Raw genomic sequence first — 8,337 nt, 5'->3', positions numbered from 1 at the left:
TAATTCTTCCTCTCTAAGTACATACAACCAATATCGCCAAGCATTTCGGGACATGAACATGCTCGTGCATGTTAACTGACATCAGGGCGTCGTTGGTGGTTGACCTTTTCAAATAAGTATCTTGAAAAGCATCAATCACCCCGACGAAACTTAGTCAAGCACTTTCAACTTGTTTTGTTGGCAACATGGAAATACTCGTCCAACATATCTGCAGTGTTGTCGTATGCAAGTTGTCTTAGCGCCATTGTGCATTTCTGCAGTGTCGATAGGCCTTCTTGTCCAAATCCATCAGGGCATTGAAGGTAGTACCCATTACGAGAAACGAGTGTATTTGCGATGCATAGAAATAATAACTGTTGCATTTGGCAATGGTGGGGGAACACCTGCTCAACCATCTAGGTTCCTTGGAGAAACAAATCATGAAATAGGTCGGGAGCGGCGTCCTAGCAGTCTCAATGAATATACCTTTGCGGTCATGGTATACTCGTAGAATCAAGCGTTGTGTAACAAGCAATCTCGCTCTCTATTTCCATTTGGAATGTAGGCATGTCCTCCATGGTGATTTTCATTGCACAATCGAGGGTATTCTCGTCTGGCATAGGATCCATTTTTCTAGAAAGATAAATTTTGTGAGTGGTCATTGATGAATGTGAATTGTGGTTATATTTACAGAGTTCTGAATTCGTAAAAAAATTAATCACCCACCCTTCCATCAAGCGACGTCGTCTCATTCACAACGGGTGGCACGAAGTGCCCGCGTCGCTGGTCACAAGGCTTTGCCTCAGTCGCCCCTAGAGTTGGATAGATACGGTATACCTTACTGAAACCATCATACCATATACCTTACCAAAAATTTGGTATGCGAAAAAATCATATATTTACCTTACCAAAATTTTCGGTATACCAAACTTCAGTATGGCGAATTTTCATACTGATACTGTACCTCATTTTCAGTATACCATATCGAAGTATGATATATCGTATTTTTGCGGTATACCTGACTCGAAACCATCATACCATATACCTTATCATAAATTTGGTATGCGAAAAACTCATACCTTTACCTTACCAAAATTTCAGTATACCGAACTTCAATATGACGAATTTTCATACCGATATCGTACCTCAATTTCGGTATACCATACTGAAGTTCGGTATACCGTCTTTTGCGGTATACCTGACTTTCAACATCAATGAAAATAGAATATTTGAGTTTTCAAAATATTATTTATATTTTATTATTATATAATATATTAAATACTATCTTCGTCCACCAAAATCTGTCCCACATTTCCATTTCCGTCTGTCCCCCAAAATTTGTCTCATTTCACTTTTACCATTTTTGGTAGTGGACCTCATATTCCACTAACTCATTCCTACTCACATTTTATTATAAAACTAATATATAAAAGTAGGACCCACAATCCACTAACTTTTTCAACTCACTTTCCATTACATTTCTTAAAACCCATGTCAGGTCAAAGTGGGACAAATTTTGGTGGACGGAGGTAGTATATTTTATTCATAATTATATTTATATTTTACGATATATACTTTAATTTACTGTGTATACTGAATTTCGGTATGCCACGGTCAACCGCGGTATATGAAAATTCATATCGTTATCTTACCGAAATCTTTTGGTAAGGTATCATACCGTACTGAAAATTCGATATTTTCATACTTTTTCAATATGATAAGGCCGGTGTTTCGTAATTTTACCCAGCCTTAGTCACCCCTCCCTCCCTTGTGGAGCCTGTCCTAGGCGTCCACGATGAGACGTGTGCTCAGACGCCCCTCCCTCCCTTGCCGAACCCGTCCTAGGCGTCCACAATGAGACGCACGCTCCTCCACGCACGTCCAAGCCTTTTTTTTTCACTGTGGATGGTAATGGGTAGCATGGCAGAATCCGCTATGGTCGTTTTTTACCTTAAATCACTTTTTATGTATATTAAGACCAATTGATAGTTCACATATATCTACAATCTTATAAATGGTAATAGTGTTACATTTCTTATAGTAAAATCGAATATTTTAAATTAATTAACATGCAAAAAAGACGCCCAATATATTTGATGAGTAAAATCGAATATTTTAAATTAATTAAGACGGCTAATATATTTTATGGAAAAAAGCAATTACTGACTGATTTAACTTATCCATATAAAAGGGTAATCTGATTGAAAATAGTGTGTGTGTGTGTGTGTATATACTTACTAACTAAGCAAGGAAACGAAAAAAAGGTAGCGATATAAAACTAAACAAACAATTTTCGAAACCACTTACTAGAAAGCACTTGTTTGATAGACATATTTCTCCATTTGAATCGAATACTTTTTTCATGTTTTACCAAATAAATATAAGAAATGGATATTATCAATTCTTTCTAGATTAAAGGAACATCACTATGGTGCCCATGCTGCAATAAAATTGTCTTTATCCACAACTCTTCTTCAGCATTAAGGCTTTGATTATTCATAGTTATCAAGAATTAAATTTACCAACACTTACATTTTTTAAAGTGTGAAATTATTGATTGAAGTTAGATTTTAAAAAGTATAAGTCAATTATACATAGGCACGAGAGTTGTACTAAATGTCGAATTAATTTTAAATACTGAACTAAAGATCAAATTTGGGTTATTAGATCTAGTTTTTTTATGAGATGCGCTGCTGTGTAAATTATTTCGGTCTTCATTACAAGCTCGTTATACTTCATTGTATTGGTTTATTACTTCATTTCGGTACATAATACCTTGAAACTACCAGTATGTTTTTTCATACTTCCAGCAGGTTTTGAAATGATTCAACACATGCTTCATTCTAATTCATTGACTTAGGTTTTTACTTTATTCACTTTTAAAAATGTAATTTATTCCAGTAGGTATATTACTTCATTCAGAAACGTTATTACTTCATTGGAAAATATTTTTTTACTTCATTCTAGTAGGACTCCAAATGTTTCTACACATACTTCATTCAAATAGTTTATTACATCATTCCATATGCTTATTACACCATTCAATTAGGCTATCATTCCATTTTTTTCAGCACCGTGGCGGTAGTGATAGACATTGTAGAGAGAGAACAGTATGCGATGGCGAAATCGCCTTTGCATACTGGAATAAAGTAATAATCCTATCGGAATGAAGTAAAAACCTACTGGAATGAAGTAATATTTTCTGGAATGAAGTTAAATCTTCGTAATATGTTAGTATGACTTATTTGTCCTAGGATGAACTAAAATAGGCTCGTGATGAAGACGAAAATAATTTATAAATTTGCGCATCTCATCCATAAAAAACTAGATCTAAAAACCCTAATTGGTATGGTGTTGCGGTTCGACAATAAGGCGTGGATTAGCTATAGTGGGACTCTAGGGCATGATTTAGCCATATAATCTTTAATTTTTTATACTGTATAATACTCTCTCCGTTCCATAGTAATAGAGTCATTTTGCCATTTTGGTACGTTCCATAGTAATAGAGTCATTTCCCTTTCTAGTAAAAGTCAACACATTTTTCCACACCTACTTTACTCTCTCTTACTTTTTTCTCTCTTCATCTCTCTATCTTTTTCATTTTCCACTTTATTCTCTCTTTACTTAACTCACCTAACATATTTTTTCTTAATCTCCATGCCGAAAAGTTTCGCCTCCATTACTATGGAACGGAGGGAGTACTCACTCCGTCCCCAAAGAGTATGAACTATTTCCTTTCTAATTTTGAAAAATTTAAACAATATACTACCCTTACACATCATTTCATTTACAACTTATACTATTACTATTAACACTTATACTGTTATAATAATATGGATCCCAATCTCTACGAACATTATGTCCACTACCCTTTCTCCATCTCTTATTTTTCCCCTTATTTATTAAAATTCATACTCTTTGGGGACGGAGGGAGTATATATATGTCTCATATTTTTATTCGAAATTGTTTCGATTTTGTCCATTATAAATAGAAACTTTCTATTTTAGATTTTTTCTTTCTTTCAAATAAAGTGAGATTCATTCTCCACTAATAATATTTTAATTACTTTTTTATCTCTTTTACTTTATTATTTATGCATTAAACTCATATCAATTCAAAAATTTCTAGTATTTATAAAAAATGAAGATTAAGAATCTGAAATGCTAATTTATAGCAGCCTTGATGTCATTAATTAGGTAAAAGGATCATCAATTTGAGTCTTATATATTTGGATATGCCTCCTCCAACAATGAAATATTTCTTATTATAACATGCATTTGATACGTTTGCTTAACTTATTTAAGCAAAATTCGATCTTTTCATTTGTTTTTAGCTCAATGTTAGTGGTTTTCGCATAGGCACGTCATTGGTGAAAATGTGATCAAACAATTAAAAAGTGTATACAGGTTTGTAAGAAAAGTTTGATGTTGGATTTGAAGAAATGATTTATGGAATGACTTTGAAACGACCAATTCTCCACTGATATTTTAAAATAACAAGAACCTTCCTATTGTGTAGTTAGTAGTGATTCGTGAATCTGAATTCTTATCTAGTTTGCATTAAGAATATATCGAACTCTTTTTTCAGTACAAGGGTAAAATATACTCTTGTTAGTAGTTAATTACTCATTCCATCGCGTAAAAATATATTCTCAATGCCCCATTAAAAATAAAGTGGATTTTTAAATTATCTCATTAAAATTGAAACGTTTCCTAGATTAGAAATAATTTTATCTCTACTTTTTCCTCTTACTTTACTATCTTTTCTTTAACTGATAAAATTACATTGCATAAAATCTCATGCTGATTTTAAAATTGGTCTAAAATATCACAAACTTTATTTCTATTTGTTATTTCTCATGACAGTTAAATCACTATATCCGACTAATTTACATGGATTTTTTTTTTATCTTACTTGGCACTATTAGATCAACATAGTTTTTACGTGGCTTTTATCATACTTACCAAGAACTTTAAAAGTTGTCTAAAATATCGTAAATATTTCTCGGTTGCCTATGTAGAATTGGTTTTTCTCCGAAGATATTTTATTTGATTTGAGATGGGAAATAACAAACAAAATGTAAAGTTTGTAATATATTAGACTAATTTTAAAGTTCGTGCACAATATCAAAATTTGGCCAAAAATTTATGAATTTAGGGACCAATATCCCATTAAAAAATGTGGCAGTCAAGTACCAAAATATCCGGGATTAATTAAAATTCTCGAAATCCAAATTTTTAATCTTGTAACTGAAGATTCGAAAAATCAAAACGAGATTATAAATGATATGAAATGGACTTGTGTGTTTTAAATTAAAGACAAATGTTTTTCTGATTTTATGGGAGTATCAGGTCCCCTCTACTCTACGTTGACGGTTGAACATGTGTAAAATAAGCTTTGGATAAATATGAACGAAATACAGTAATTAAGTACGATTTATTTTAAAGATAATTCTTGGGTTGATGATACAAGTTGACTATTAATACGATTATCGATTATAGAGACCAACAAATGAAGTCATATTTGATGATATTAGTCAGTTTTGAGTTTAGTCGAATCAACTTTAAAAATTAATATATGAGCTTTGTAGATAAAATTTCCATGACAAAACACAATTTATATTCAGAAACAAGTTGAGTAGTTATATTCAAAAGTCATGCAATACCAATAACCACATATACAATAAGTTAGTACTTGTACTATCTTACAAGTTGCACAGACAAAAACAAGGCAAAGTGGATACAACTTGCTGATTAATTCGAAGTAAAAAAACAGGCAAGAAAACATATTTCCTTCAAGTGTTATATACTCCACTCCATAGGTAGGACTGTCCCAAGACACAGAAATTCAATTCTTGATTTCAATGTTGACTTGCAAGAAAATTGTGAAATTGCTGGATATTATGAATTGACATAAGCATTGGCAGAAAATACAAGAAAGATTATGCTTTATTGCGTATAATCCTTGCAGAAAATTCTCTGACCCAACAAAATCTCTCATGCCTGTAAAAGAAAATAAACAATTGAGTGGTCTCACAATTTTCTCTAATTCTCTCAACCTCATCTTTGCTTTGTAAAATTAGTGAACCTTATTGTATATCTCCATTTTGTAGAAGTCATATATAGTGCTTTTTAATTTGTACATAGGAATATGAACATACTGTAGTAAAGTTTTAGTATGTGCATAACTTATTTATTGATTGAAATTTTAACAAAGGTTTTCCTTTCTCTATTATATAGCCTTTATTTCTACAAGTGCTGAATTAATTAATTGTTGTATGTGCATGTGCGTATTTTGATGCATTAGGTGGTTTTCACTTATGTCCACTAGAATGTTAATGCTTATCCATTTGGATGTATAATGTAGACTTGTTCTCTAAGGAATAAAACATCCCTTTTATTTTCCTTTGAGAGTGACAAAAAGAAAGGGATTGCTCACTGTATATTGGATTTCAAGAGATTTAGGGAGATTTGCTTTTATGAGAGGAATTTAATCATCAAAATCATACCACCACAATTTGACAGAAGTAAAGATACTCCTAATAATCAAAGTAAAATAGGCCCCAAAACCACATTCATGGCTTGAGATCCGTGTGTTGGTACACAATCTTTCTTGAAAACAATTAATCATTTTGCATGTATGACACATGCACAATATATTTTTTTCTCTTTTTATCCTTTTTCGGTTCAAACCAATAGTTATCCAATTTTGGTCATTCCGTACATGCAAATTGCAATTCAAGATTCACACATGATACTTTGTTTTCTACTCTTATTCAACTTTTATGCTTGAGACGCAGTAGAGAACTTTTTCCACAACCAAGAAAAGGCTTGCCTTTGTATTGAAAATGAGGTAAAAAAAGAATATACTACTAAATACTAATCCAAATTAGTACACATTTCGTAACACAATATTGATTATTAAGACATCTTTCTCTCTCTCTGTTCATATTCAAAGGATGCATCAATTCCCAACAAACACATACACATACACTCTTTTGACTTTGCACTACAAATCACAAGAATCTTAGCCATTATTCATGTCTGAATGATACGGATATATTATGTACATTTGTTGGGAAACATGTGAGAGAGTTGGGGCGTTGATTGAGTGACGTTCTCACTCACAAAGCAGCTTCTCTTTGAATTCAAAACCCACAATTCAACCGACGAATATTATGGCCGTCGATATGGAAATCCAGGGCCTATCATAAAATAAATAAAACAAGTAGAAAAAAGGACGACTGTTTCCAAGTAATAGTGTTAATGAACCTTTACATTTTCAAGAAAAAGAAAGGATGCAAAATTAGAGGGAAAGATAAATCCTTTTTTTTTATTAAGAGTTATCTTCCAAGTTCCAACTATATTTCGATTATTAATATTATATATAACTGTAGGGTCTCGGTGGCGCACACCCGAACTCCACATTGGTATGATATTGTCCGCTTTGGGCAAAGCCCTCACGGTTTTGTTCTCGGGGTACTCTCCAAAAGGCCTCATACTAATGGAGTAGGGGTAGCCCATTTATACACTTGCAAGTCTTGTCCATTCTCCGATGTGGGATATGGTTTGCTCTCTTTCAATCCTCCCCCCAAACCAAGACCACATGTGTGCCTCATGTTACAGGTCCACCGGTCACCACAGGTCTTGGTCGAGCTCACGCAGAGACATCGGAGAACTTGCAAGCGCAACCACCGAACCCCGAGCCACACAGGCCCAGCCCTGAACCAGGGCTCTGATACCACTGTAGGGTCTCGGTGGCGCACACCCGAACTCCACATTAGTATGATATTGTCCGCTTTGGACAAAGCCCTCACGGTTTTGTTCTTGGGGTACTCCCCAAAAGGCCTCATACTAATGGAGTAGGGGTAGCCCATTTATACACTTGCAAGTCTTGTCCATTCTCCGATGTGGGATATGGTTTGCTCCCTTTCAATAACGGCAGCCATAACAATGAGTATTACACCCTTGATCATAAATACTGATTGCTGTTGAAGAATAGGCTAAGTTTGACAGTTTAAATGGTAGGGCTTCAAAGTGGTACCAATATTTGGTCCAAATAATAATCCAAACACATTGAGTTTTTTTTTTCTATAATATAAATAATAATGTATAAAACATCCAAACACATTGAGTTGAAGAAAGACCGTTGCAAGATTATATCCTATTTCGACACTGACCTTCTAACATCAATAAATCCCACTATATTCAAATCAAACTAAGGAGATCAAATTAAAATTTTGGCATTTCCGAAAATATAAGCTAGTAGAAACATGTACTGGAGTCTCAAGTATCGGGTACACCCGATATAATCTTTTCACTTATTGTGTAATTTGTGTTCAAAGACCATATAATCTT

The sequence above is a fragment of the Salvia hispanica genome, chromosome 4, assembly GCF_029641045.1.
Source record: "Salvia hispanica isolate PSC_SH4W2 chromosome 4, Shi_PSC_v1, whole genome shotgun sequence".
NCBI classification, from domain to species: Eukaryota; Viridiplantae; Streptophyta; class Magnoliopsida; order Lamiales; family Lamiaceae; genus Salvia; species Salvia hispanica.
The sequence above is the reverse complement of the archived record's forward strand: the minus strand, read 5'-3'. Positions refer to the sequence as shown.